The following is a 13985-nucleotide window of genomic DNA, read 5'->3' on the forward strand; positions in this document are numbered from 1 at the left end:
TTTGTAATGCAGCAATTTTCTCTTACTGCTTTCAAGATTTTCTCTGTCTCTGTATTTAAAGTTTTATTATGATGTCTATGAATCTTTTGGTGTTTGCCCTTCTTGCGCTTTGTTTGGATGTCAAATTAATGCTGTCAATCCAATTTGGTGACCTTTTGGCCATTATTTCTTCAATATTTATTCTGCCCCTTTCTCTCTTTTCTCTTCTTCTGGAACTTCCATTAAGCATATGTTAGTATGTTTGAGGATGTCCCACTGGTCTCTGTTCATTTTTCTTTCTGTTTTTGGTTTTTTGTTTTTTGTAGTACTGGGGTTTGAACTCAGGGCCTTGCATTTGCTAAGCAGTTGCTCTACCACTCCAGTCATGCCTCCAGCTTTCTTTCTATTCTCAAGATTGGATGAGCTCAGTTGATGGATCTTTAAGTTTGACGATCGTTTATTCTCCCAGATTGGAGATGCTGTTGAATCCCTCTAGGGAATTTTTCATTGCAGTTACTATACTTTTCAACTCTAGAATTTTCAGCTTTCTAAAAAAATATAATTTCTGTCTCTTCATTGATACTCTCTATTTGATAAATCATTTGCTGAGTATTTCTTTAATTCCTTGTACATGCTTCTGTTAGTTCTCTGAACGTATTTAGAGCAGCTGCCTTGAAGTCTTTGTCTGCCAAGTGCAGCATCAGAACACCTCAGAGACAGTTTCTATTGATTCTTTTCTCTCTGAAAGGATCACACTTCCCTGTTCACTTGCAAGTCTTGTGGACTTTGTTGAAAACTGGATATTTTAGATGCTACATTATAGCAACTCTCAATTCTAATTTATCAATGCAAAGATATCATTGCTGAGTTTTTTGAGTGTTTCTTGGTTGACTCTGGTTGTCTAGTAAGTCATGAGGTTTATTCTATAGAATTTGTCTCCTCACAGTCTGAAGTGCTTGGTATCTTTGCCTAGATTATTTTTTTTTCATCCTTACTTATATTTTTCAACCTGATTTCCTAGGAGTTGCCCCTGGATCTTCAGAGCTTAGTGATCAAACTGACTGGTTAGAGATTTACTTTAATATCTTGATTCAAAAAGACTGTAGCCCTCTGCCAGTGGATCTGTGGGAGGGGAGGGGAGGGGGTTGGGGGTACATTTAGACATTCAGGTGGTGTGCAGTCTGTCATGACCCGTACTCTCTGTGTGCTTAGCAGGGATGAGTACACAGCTAAGGCCCTTTCCCATCTCCCTGAGGGACATGTGTGAGTTGGTGGAGGCTCACCGTGGTTCTCTCGTTCCTGGATATCCCTGGTCTACTTGCTGTTCTGATGATTTTTCTCTTGCCCCAACAAGCATTTTACTTAAGGCCAGCTGCAATGTTGCATAATTTTAACTAAACAAGTATGCACCTTGTATCATGTTGTTGATGAGTGCACAATGGGACACATTTGTAACTGCTGCTTTAGTTCTCAGCATCAACCAAGGTTTGCCCTGGATGCTGAGCTCCGGTCTGGCACCCTTTAGATTGGGTTAAGGGGAGCACTTGAGAAGAGCTGGGCAGCAGCAGAATTCTCCAGAACACCTTCAGAGGAAAATGCTGGTCATCCAAGGTGGTTGAACTTGCCTGCCTGGGACATCAAGCCCTGGCCATCCTGGCTGGGCCTCTGTCCCCCAGGGATGCAGGCCTGGCACCTCTGTCAGCTGCCTCGGGTGGGAGCCAGGTGCCCTCTACACAGGCTTCCAGTCACCGGAAGCTTGCCAGGCACTCAGGAGGAAGGTCTAGTAGAGCCAAGAGAACAATCAATTCCCTCCAGGCAGGGCTGTCAGCAGGGGGGTCACCCAGTAAGCAGCTGGCTCCTGACCCAGAAGCCCAGACTCCAGGGGGCTGAGGCCAGAAGATTTCTTGGACCTCCAGGTACCCACTTAGGGGACGAAGAGTCAGAGGAGTCCCTGCCCCAGGTATTGCCCTGTCCTAGGAGTGAGCCCACTGACAGAGGCTTTTGCCTGCCAGTGAAGGTCACTGTGCTCACAGGCAGGGGTAGGGAGGGCAGACGGAGAACTGGGCTGACAGTCACGTACACTGATGTCACCGGGCATTCTGCCTCCCTGAGGTATCACTTTCCTCATGGCTAGGCCTGCAGCTGAGTTCAGGAGGGCAGTCACGTCCCATCCCTGGCCTGGTCTTCAGGCTGCCCACTGCACCATTTAGGGGTGCTGAGGTCAGGGTGGCACCTACCACCACTGCCCAGTATCAGCTCTGCTCCTATGGTGAGGACGAGGAGCCTGGGGTGGAGAGAGTGGCAGGGACAGGTGTCTGGGGGCTGGGAGAGCCAGGTTTTAGTGAAGGTATTTCAGGGTGCTTGAGAGGCTGCCATCTGGGGGGTTCAGCTGGGTTGATATCACAGCTAAGAGGGGCACAACCATCGGGCCCCCAGTCTGAGGAGGACAGAGCCCTTGGTCTCAGGGAGTTTCCAGTATGATGGGAGAAATGGCGCTCCCACCAGTGCAGGGAGCCAGCCCTGTCTGCAGATGCAGGAGCTGTCAGGGCTGAGTGGAGGCAGCACTGATCAATGCCCCTCCCTGTTCTCTCACCCACTTAAGCTCCCAGGTCACCCAGAACAGGTCCTCTGTAGGTCCCCGCCCCTGACACTTCAAGGACCTAGCAAGTGCCCTACATGTGACTCTCCACATAAATGTGGAGGGGCTGGCAGAGCCCAAGTGCAGACAGACAGCGGCGTCCCTGAGTCTGAGCTCATCCTCAGGGCTGGATCCAGCAGAGGGAGCTGCCAGCCAGCAGGAGCCCAGGCAAGCTGACCCCTGAGATGGCCTTGAGGACTTCCAAGCTGGCGAGGGTGGGGGATTTACCCCACAGCTGGAGCTGTAGGCCTAGCAGCATACACTGGGGCCCAAGCCACCTCAGCCCACCCCGTTACCCAGGGCTATCCCCAGAGAGACCCATCTGAAGAATCACGAGCTCTATATTCTTCCAGTTAAGCTTGAGTCCTCCCCACGATCCCCAGGACTGGTAGTAATGCAAAGGGTCAGAGTCCTGGGTGCTAATTCTGCTCCCTTGTTTCCTTGCTCCAAAAATCACGCAAGTAATGGAATCTCCCTGGGCCTTGGTTTTGCCATCTGTAAAATGGGCTGCCGTGAAGGGAAAAGCATAAAATGTGCCTGGCGTGTGGTAGGTGCCTGGTTAGGGAAAATTCCCTTCTCTCCACTCCATTTCTCTATGCGTCAGTCTGGGGCACGTGAGCTGAGGCTGGGAGGTGGGGGTGGGGAAGCAGGCTGGCGTGAGAGCCTCCGGGGCCAGCAGTGTTGGCCAGGGTGGCTGCCTGGCCCATTGAACTGGCTCTGGAAGGTGCTTCCTCAACCCTAATATGCACATTGAGCTGCAGCCACAGTGAGGTGGTACCGAGGGGACAAGGGACACGACCCTCCTAGCTCTTCCCTTGGCACCCAAGCCTTCCACTCACATGTGCCCCTGGCTGCAAGTTAGCGCCTCACAGGACTTAATGGCTTCTTGCTACCCCCAGCAGTGCTGAGATCTCCTCGGGGTTTGGAACTTTCTGGGTATCCGTCTCCCCGACCTGAGTACCGGGATTTGAACTCAGGGTTTCTCGCTTGCTAGGCAGGTGCTCTACTGTTTGGGCCATGCCTCCAGTCCCCCCTCCTATTCAGCATATTTATTGAGAACTTATTATGTCCCAGGCCCTGTTCCAGACACACAGCAGTGAGAAAGCTTACAAAGGTCCCTGGCATCGTGGAGCTGGCGTGCTAGTAGAGGGTGACAAATGTCAGACAACATAAGCACCCTAGAGGGTAGTAGATGCTCTGGAGGAAAATTGGAAAAGGAGAGGGGATGGGACTGAGGGATCTAAGGGGATGACATGGTTTTCAACAGAGAGGTCAGGGAAGTCCACACGGAAAGGTAACATTTGAGTAAAGATGTGAAAGGAGCAGTCATGCATGCAGTGGAGGGGACATACCATCCAGAGGGACGGCATGTGCAAAGGCCCTGTGGTGGCAGCACAGCTGATTTGTTTGAAGGACATCAAGGAGACCAGTGTGAAATAAGTGAGAGGAAGAATAGTGGGAGATGAGGGGGAGAGAGAGAGAGAGAGAGAGAGAGAGAGAGAGAGAGAGAGTCTGGCAGGCCATTATTGTCAGGACTTTGGCCACAGAACAAACATGGATGCAGAGAAAGAACAGGAAACTGCTATTTCCTCGACAGGCAGAGGGACAGTAAGGAAATGTTACCTGCTTTAAAAAGATGAGCCCAGAACTTCTGAGACTGGCAATGACAAAACCCTCTTGACTGAGACAGACAGCTTGGTCTACGAGGCTCTGCCCCATGGGGCCTCTCACCAGCCTGTGCTGCCATCACACAGTGTCCTTCGGGAAGAGGTGGGGACTGCTCAGGGAGCATCGAGAGTAGCTGAAGGCAGGGGGTGTCTTGTTCACCCTGCTTCCTTGATGCCTTGACTGAGAAAAGAAAGGAAGGAAAGAAGAGAGGGAGGGAAGGAGAAAGGGAAGGAGGGAAGGAGGAAAGAAGGAAAGAAGAAAAGAAGGAAGGAATGATGGGCACAGGCCCTGATCATCAGTGTCGCATAGCACTAGAGACCAAGCTGGGTGTTTGAAAGGCCAAGGTCAGCAAAGGCCAAGGTCAGCAAAGTCAGGAGCACCTGGCCCTTGAGGCTTCTCCCTTTCCAAGGGAGACAGGGCTCCTGGCCGCCACCTCTGTGATTGGAGTCGTGAGACCCTCCTCTCTCCAACACGCACACACAGACCTTCCAAGACTGTGAGGCTGCAGCTGTGTGTCAGGATCCCACATCCTGCAGTCAGCATCCGCCTGAGGCCTTTCTTCCCTCTCCTCCCTAAGCCACACCAGGAGGGACCACCTCCTCATGGAAGCTACCCCACCTTCTCCCCACTCTCCCCTCTCCCCATACGCAGGGCAGTGGCCTTATGGACCTCAGTCAGTGCAGCAGGCAGGGGCTGCCCCAGCAGTGGTCTAGAGTGGAGTACTCATGACCTTAGTCACAGTGCTGGCAAAGTCACGGTCATCAAATGCTGACCACACGCCAGCCTCCGTTCTAACTGCGCTGTCCGTATGATTTCATTTAGTCCCAAGAGGCTTCTACAAGCCAGTTGCAGGAACTAGGGCTCTGAGAGGTCAAGGGACTTCCAGGTGCCTTCCCTGGGTGGGACGACCCTGCCTGCTCTTGGGCCACCCGGGCTAGGCCTAGGGGATCTCAGCCCTTGTAAGACTCAAGCTGTGTGTCAAACTCCGGTTCTGCCCTGCACAGGCAGACTGTGTCCTGGGGTTGAGGGAACATGAGGTGGGAGAGGCTTGGGCAGCCCCCTTCTGTCCCTGGCTGCACTGTGAGGACAGTGGAGTTGGCTGCCAGGGCTCAGGCTGCCCCCAAGGTGTGCTGCTCCTCCTCTGGTCAGCTTGCTCACCCTTTACCTCCGGCCAGCTGGGCCAGCTGGGAGAGGTGCTGCAAGCAGGGCGGGCCTGGCCCCGTGCCCTGGAACCCCAGGTCCCTTCAGAAAATTGATTGGGGGATATGTGAGCCCCCCCTTCCAACCATGCCTCCTGCCTGGAAGGGGTGTGGGAAAGCCTGGCCCCACTCACAGCGAACCCTGCTTACTCCAGACCTCAGCTCCCCTCTTTGGCCTGGCAGAGCTCCTAAGAAGCAAGGACAAGTGGTGGGAAGGGCAGAAGTACCCTGCAGATACTGTACCAGCTTGAACCCCTTGCAGCCTCTTCTCCCCTCACCTCTGCACACTTGTGGCACCCACTGCTCCCCATGGCTGGATGGCACCCTCTGTCCTCTGACAGTGGAATGCCTGGGAACCATATCTGTCACATGGGCACAGCTCCCTCCCCTTGACTTACAGTTAACCCTGAGTCCCCAGTACAGAGACAAGCCTGGGAAGGCAGGACTTGAATTCGAGTCCACTCAGCACAGGGCTTGACCTAGAGCTAGTTCCACCTACTACCTCTCCCTTCTAGAAAACAGAGACAGACCAGTAGAGGAGTGGGGACAAGCCTGGGGAGGGGAGTCTTGTAGGACAGTAGAAGGAACCTGGGCTGGGAGCCTCATAGTCCTGGGTCACCTCCTGGCTGTTCCCTTTTACACAATGACAATGGGCCCACAGTACATGACTGGTACTTGAACAAGGTTAAGTTGAATGGGGACCTTGCGCATGCAAGCAGTTGGGACGACAGTGGCCTTATCACGTGGGTACTTGGCAATGAGCTCAAGGAAGTGGGCCCACAGATGTTGGGCATCCCGGATTCCAGGAAGAATTTTTGTGGAGAAGGAAGGATCTCGTGGCTTTTTACTTTGAGCTGGGAGGGATGGCAGGCTGGGCAGTAGAGCTCTTCCCCAACCACGGTGGCCAGGCCAGGTGGATGGCACAGGAGAGATGAAATAGTCCCTATTTTGAAAGTCAGTGTTGAAAGTCTGGCAAAATCTTGGCTAGATACCAGTGCCTGGCTCAGTCAGTAGAATGAGGACGGTGCCACAGCAGCTGGGGGTCTCAGGGAAAAAGAGCTTGAATGGCATTCTTTCTTCAGTTCTGCTGGAGCAAAGTATGGGTTCAACCTTTCCCCCTTAGGGGGACAAACCTAAAGCAGAGAAAGAGAGGTCCAAGGGACCGGTCCCAGAAAAGAAAAGAGGAGATGTCAAGATGTAACCTGCCCCCTTCCTGGGTCTTAAGTGTGACCAGAGGGAGTTTTGTTTCTGGTACTGAAAGTCTTTCTGCTTGTGAGCACGGAGATCTCAGCTCTAGAGATAAAGTGATTTGGCCCAAGCCACATAGCTAGAAATTGGCAATTCTGCTGACCACAGGGCCAGAGGTTTCCTCTCTAACCCTCCAGCTGGTCCGCTGGGAGCCAGTTATGCCAGGCTACCCGGCCTCAGTTCTTCCTCACTGGAGGCTGGACTGCTGTAGATGGACTAGGAGGTGTCAAGGGCCTGTTGGGAAATTCTAGTGAGCCTGGCTCCCATGACAGCAGCAGGGACAGTCCCTGGTGACAGCTGATGAGTGAACACCTGGAAGTCTCTAGGTTTGACCCTAGGGATTTGTCCTTGGCCCCATGCCCTTTGAGATTCTTATCACTGGCTGGAATGGAAGGCTGAGGGGCTCCTCCCCTGTTTTCAGGTGACCCACAGCTGAGAGGAAGAGGCTCAGCACCCAGAACAACTGGGACAAAACCAACAGGAGAGATCCACAGTGGCACAAATGACAACTCCAGTGCTCCTGTAAATAAGAGTGCAAGTAAAAGGCACATGGGTATCGATCCTACAGAATTGCTCATGCGCAAAAGGCCTCCTGGCAGCATTGTCTCGAATCCTGCAAACGCCTGGAAATAGCCTAAATGCCCACCCACTACTAGGGGATCAGTTAAATACTTTGGGAAAATCCACACGATGGATGACTATGGGACTGATATAAAAAATGAGGCCGGTAGGAAAGTTCTCCAAGACACCTGGTCAAGTAAAAAATCAGGGTGTGTGACAGCATAGACCAGGCTTCTCTTTGTGTGATCAGGAATATATGTATATATTCATGTGTGTACGTATCTCCAGACGGATGCACAAGAAACCAAGTGGCTGGCTCGGGTCTTGCTCTATACTATATATCTGTACACCATACATCTTTTGTGTCATGTACATTTATGAGTGTGTGTGAGTGGATGGAGCAGGCTGCGTGGCACACCTAGTGAAAAAGACCTAGAGTTTGGCTGACCACTGAGAGTGGACTTTGAAAAAATGACCATCCTGTGAAGTTATAGTAACAGAAGCACAGGATGCTGTCTGAAGGAGGTGTTTGTCCTGCCATAGCCTAAGCTAGTCCTGCTATAGCTAGACAGCGGGGTCTCCCAGAGGAAGCCATATTTGAGGAGAAACACTGGTAGTGAGAGCCGACCTAGGGGACATGAGGGAGAGAATGTTGACAGCATGAAGATGCCAGAGGAAGGGAAGGTCATGGGGTCTAGCAAAACAAGATGGCTGCACCTCTCCTAGTCGTTGAAGGGCTGGTATGTGGGAGCATGAGGGGCCTTGCTCTGAAGGACAGAACTTGGATCAGTGGTTTGGAAGGTATTAGGGGTGAATTGTGGCCTAGGATGACCTTCCTAACTACGATGACCCATCAGTACAGGAGTGAGCTTCCCATCACCAGATATACTCAGGTAGCCAGTGATGGTCCTCTAGCTAGGAGGATAGAGGAGTATTCATGGAATCACAGGGCCTGTATTTTGGGGTGCACTCTGGCCTTAGTGAAGCTGAATTTCCATAGCTGAAGTCTGGAAAGCTACTGTATGTATTTTTTATCTCAGATAAAATTAATTAATTATGATAATTGAATTAATTATGCTCCTTGGTTTACAGTAGAGTGTCATCTTTGGTCTACTCAATGCCCTCTGTAACATTACTTTTCATTCTCATTTCCCTCCCAGAACCGAGCTCAGACCCTTTTTCTAGGTGTTTGATGTAGCTCTTGGAATACACATCTCCTTTACATATTGGTGGTGGTGTTTTCTGCTTGCTTTATAATTTATACAAATGGTGTTACACTACAACTCTCCTGTGGCTTGCTTTTTTCATTTAACATTGTTATTAAGATCTATGTTTGAGCCAGGCACTGGTACCAGGTATATGGGGACTGAGATTGGGAGGATCAAGATTCCAGGCCAGCTAAAAAGTTCACAAGACCCCATCTTAACTGGAAAAAGCTGGGCGTGGTGGTGCATACCTGTCATCCCAGCTATGGCAGGAAGCCTAAAATAGGAAAGTCATGATCCAGGCTGGCCTGGGCAAAAAGAAAGAAATTGTCTCAAAAATTATCAGAGAAAAAAGGGCTGGAGGCATTGTTCACATGGTAGAACACTTGCCTAGCAAGCAAAAGCCCTGAGTTCAAACCCCAATACCACCAAAAATAAAATCTGCTTATACATTTGGCTTGTTTCTAACTGCTTCTTTGATGGGAGGCACCCATCTTACTTATCCACTCCTGCAGGGTTGGACATCAAGGTTCCCTCAACTCCCTATTACCCCAAATTTTGCACCCTGTACAAATCCTTTTCCATTCCTGTATGGTCATTTTTTTCAGGCCAAATATCCATTTTTACAGGATTCTGGCATGCCCTTAGTTTCAGTAAATCCAGGCAGACTGTTCTCCGAGTGACCATACTACTTTATCCACAGGACACGAGTCCCCTTTCCCTGCATTGAGTATGCTCCAGCTTTCTCATTCATGCCATGCAGCTGGTTGTGGCACAAGGTAGCTGCGTGAAGTCTGCGTGTCTCTCTGGGGGAACTCAACTGCCATGTAAGACATCCAGCTTTCCCGAGATCACCATACCAAAGATGCTGTGTGCGGATGCTGTGGTCAGCCACCTTAGCTGAGCAGCCAGTCAACAAACACCAAGTACTCGGCATGAGGTGCTCTCTTGGATACCCAGTCCCAGCTGCTATCAGACAGCATCTGCATGGGAGACCTTGAGTGACAATTCCCAATCAAGCCCTTCCTGGACTTTTGAGCCACGAAGTCATGAGACAACAATGTTGTGTTGCTGTGTCACTAAGTTTTGGGTTAATTTGTTATATGCTAGTGGTAACCACAACAATCTCCTTCAACATAGGAAACATAGTTCCTTTAAATCTTTGCTGGGCACTCTAATACACGTGGAGGTATTAGGTCTGTTTCTATCACTTTTTAATATAATGATATCTGACTCCTTATGTGTATGATTATTTTTGATTTTGTGTTGGACATTGCAATTTGAAGCCTAGACTGATATTACTTTCCTTCAGGGAGGATTCAATTCATCAGTCAGGCCCCAGGGCACCAAAGACATGGCACAGGGTCTCCTGCTTCCATTTGAAGGATTGAGTGGAAACAACTCCCTCTTTCTGGTTCACCCTTAACTCCCAGGGTCCTTCCCTTTTTAGAGTCCCTGTTCTAAGAGAGGGAGTTCATTAAGTTCCATACCTTGGTGAGTCTGGAACTCCAATCCATGTCCTCTTGGTCTCACAAAACTTCCAAAAGAGTTGTTCAGCTTCTATGGCTCTCAGCTGACCCCTTCTAAATATACAGACACCCTGGGGGAGGATGGGGAGGTCCCGAGTGCCACTTTTACTTCTGTAGGCCTTAGTTACAGCCTGCACATTGTTCACTACCTTCTTAGCTTTCTGATGCTTTTCAGCAGGTTTTTAAAATATTGTGTTCAACCATTCTAGTTGTCCCTAGTATGGGTATTGGTCTAAATCATTGAGTCTGCCATTGTTAACTCTTGTATATTTCCTTAAATATCAAAAACAAAAGGAAATGAAATCATGTACTTTAAAAGGCCTAATTTTAAAATGTGTAATATAGTCACCAATTTTCTTAAACAGAAATTGATCTAGTCCAATTTTTGCTAAAGACTCAGGGTCCCCACTAAGAATATCCCCAACTGGGTCAAGGATAGTGGTGCATGCTTGTAATCTTAGCTACTTGGAGGCAGAGGTAGGAGATTAAAGTCTGAGGATAACCTGGGCAAAAAGTGTGACATCCTAGCTAAAAAATAACTAAAGCAAAAAGGGCTGGGGTATGGCTCAAGTGGTTGAGCACCTGTCTAGTAAGCACCCCTGTACTGCCCAAAACACAAAGCCCCTATCGTAATTAAAACATAGTGAGTGATGCCCCTAAGAGCTGTAGTATGTCATTTACTTTGCCTCATCTCTGAGTAACTCAAGATTACTTTAGTTTTTTAGTTTATCCGTTTACTTGGTATTGCTTATGTTTTTCCCAACTGATGCCTTTCACTCTCAATGATAATATCTTCAGTAGCCTTTACCCTCTTCCGACTTAATTCTTTTATTACACATATAAATTATATAACTAAGATTGCTAGAACAGTGTGTAAGATAAGAGTAGACAGGCTGTGATTCAGATGAGGGAAAAAAATCAATGAGTGAAACTCTGAGATCGTCAGACTCTTCTCAGACAACTCTCAGATGTTTGTAATTTTCTCAGAAGTCTTGCAAGCTCAGTCCTGGTCCAGATGGTGGAGGTCAAGGACGTGAACCTGGATAAGTAAAGTGTTGCTGTACTTAGGCTCCCCCGGAAGTGGGGAGTTTGAGGGCATGGCATTGCCCTACAGTAGCCCAGGGGCTCTGGCCAGGCCTAGGCTGCACTCTCTTTGTTTGCAAGTCCCCACCCTGTCTCCTGGCCAAGAAGACTCAAGAAATTCTGGCAGAGAATGATGCTCCCTGCTGCCCAGCGGAGATGACCACTTCACGGAGAGCAGAGAGGAAGGAGGAGAAAAGCAAAAAGAAAGGTCCTCTTTCAAACTTAAGACCATGTGGAGTGGCTGCCCCACATCCTGCCAAGAGCTGACTCACCGGGCTGGGACAAGGCACTACAGGTGCACTCAGGCCAGTAGACAATAGGCGCCTGTTGCAAACAGCCCCACACCCCAGACCAAGCCTAGGACTCAGGCAGAGACAGCACCCGGGGGAGCACAGGCTGGAAGGTGGGCAGAAGAGGGCCTGGCCTGGAAGCTGTCATTCCCCAGCCTTCCCTGGGCTGGCTCTGAGTACTCACAGTTATGGGGATTTGTGATTTCATGGCTGAGGCACAGGAGCAGGGGACCAGAGACCTGGGACAGCCTCTAATGGGGGGGGGTCTCATTCTTCATCTCTCAGCTCTAACTGCTGCGAACATGCTCTGTGACATTGGGGGAGGCACACACCTTTCCTGAGCCTCATTTTACCCTTCATCTTCTGGGTGAACACTTCACCTGCAGTATCTCATTTAAGCTTCACTGGCTGGAGTAGGCGCCATTATTAGTCCCATTTTATAGGCAAGGAAACTGAGGTACAGGTGGTCTCACAATGCAGAGATGAGGGATAGTTTTCAAAGACAACCCTTTCTCAAGCAGACTGGCACACGTCAGCCTGCTGGGGGCTTGACAGAGGCACTGGGGTGGGATGGTCAGGAAGTGTCCTGGAGCAGGGAGATGTACAGCTCCTGGCATGCGGATAGGCAGAGTAGGAGGTGAGGCCAGAGAGCTAGGGCTGAGACTTGGGGTTCTTATCTGGGTCCTGATTCAGCAGACTGGGGTGGGATGGAAGGGATGAGACAGGGGCAGGCTGATCCCAGCTCTGTCCATTGCTAGCAGGTAGCAGAGCCGTTCTGGCTTCAGTTTTCTCATCTGTAAAATGAGCATAACCCAAGCCTTATGGGGTTGTACATGTACTAACAGATGGCTGTGAAGCAGCTCGTGTAGAGCGCTTGGCACAGCACCACTGCCCCTCGCTCTACCTCCTGTTCGCTGGGCCCTCTCTTTTCTTACCTTCTCAGGGACCTCCTCAGCCCTGTGCTAGGGGCCCAACCATCTCTCCTCCTTGGAGCTTTCTCCCTGAGTGGGCCCAGCTTCTTCTCTTGCCTCTCTCTGGGAAACTGAATGCAGCCTTTGCTCCCCAATTGCTCTCTGCCAGAGGCACTCCAGCCCAGGCCCCCTTGGAGCTTTTTCTCTGCCTCTGTCTCACTGAGAGGAGATGAGGGACAATTGTCCCAAAGTTCAGAGTCTGGAGTCATGAGTTTGAGGTCATGCTCCAGTTGAGTCAGCCACCAGCCCTCATTGAAGTTTCTGGTCTGTAAAGCAAGGCTATTGAGAGATACAGGAGAGAGCTCTGTGGTGTACCTGCAGCAGGCGGGGACAGGGGCAGCAGCCCTCCCTCTCTCTTCCTGCTGACATCTGTGCCCCTCCTTCCTTCCTCCTGTCCAGAGTCTGCTGAGGTTGTTGGCCTGCAGAAAGCAAAGGTTTGCCCTCCATGCTGAAGGACTGGGCCTTGATAAGGAATTAGGTGAGCCAAAGCAGCCTGCATGTTAATCCTTCCTGCTCAGAGCTGCCAGGGTGAACTAGGGTGAAGGCTGGCAGACCAGTCACGTCTAGACCTCCAGCTACCAAGGCAGCAGACGATTCACCAATTAGTTGGGAGGAAATCAGGTCTGGTTCCTGGAGCTCTGGGCTGTATCTCCCCAGAGAGAAGGACCTTCTGGGGCCGTGGGTTTAGTTGAAGAGGGGCAGCTGGCCACAGGTGCCAGATGAAGGGATCTTCCTGCCTGCCATTTCAGGGGGAGACGGCAGGGCTCTCTGTCCCAGCCTGCGCTGCCCCAACCTGGCCTCTTGCATAGGAGCCTCGTCATGGCAAGAAGGCCTTGATCCAAAGCCACTATTTGGCAATGGTCATCTAGGGCCTTTAATATTGTTTTTATTGTCTCTACCATGATATGGCATTCTCTTATTTGACACTGTTAACCCTAGTTTAAGGATGAGAAAAAACTGGCGACTCAAACCCAATATCCAAAACCTAATCTCTTTCAACTGCTGCCTTGGACCTCTCGGGCAGGTTTCCTAACTTACCCAGGATTTAAGGTGGGGGCGAGCTTAGCAATCTGTGTTCTTAATAACCTCTGGCTACCACCCTTGCTGACTCGATACTGGAGGTTCATGGGACTGAGCCCTAAGTGGATGGAAGCTAGGAGGAAAGCACCTTGTCCCCCAGCCCTCCTCCTCCCCTCTGCTCAGTTGCATCCTCTGAACTCAACCCCAACTCCTTTGTAGAGGGGAGCAGCTGGGGGGCAGTTCCCTTCAGCCTCTTTCATCCACTGAGGAACACTGGGGAACCATGGCCTGAGGGGCAACCTGATCCTGGGGTCACCTGGCAACCCTGGCCCTTGGGTGCCTCCATGACCAGGTCCCAGAGAGGACCCTCAGCTGCTTCAGGATCACCTGGATCCCAGGAAAGGAGCGGGCTCTCAGAACAACTGGTTAGTGCACTTGGCCACCCACACCCACCTGCAGCTGGGAGGGTCTGTTTCCTATTAGCCTCTCTGGGCCTTGAGGAAACCAAGGCTCAGGGCCGGCCAGAGCCTTGTGGTTTTGGAAGCAAGAGGAGGCCAAGTCTTTGAGTTCCTGGGGTCTCAGCATTCACAGCCT

General features: G+C 50.6%; 1 long non-coding RNA gene across 1 annotated transcript; it reads left to right on the top strand.

Moving 5' to 3' along the window:
• Positions 1 to 1798: 1798 nt before the first annotated feature.
• On the top strand, positions 1799 to 9738 carry LOC141425441 (uncharacterized). Its single transcript, XR_012450462.1, has 2 exons — positions 1799 to 1939; positions 9202 to 9738. It is a non-coding gene; the product is annotated as an uncharacterized lncRNA (long non-coding RNA).
• Positions 9739 to 13985: the final 4247 nt, after the last annotated feature.

The sequence above is a fragment of the Castor canadensis genome, chromosome 8, assembly GCF_047511655.1.
Source record: "Castor canadensis chromosome 8, mCasCan1.hap1v2, whole genome shotgun sequence".
Lineage (NCBI taxonomy): Eukaryota > Metazoa > Chordata > Mammalia > Rodentia > Castoridae > Castor > Castor canadensis.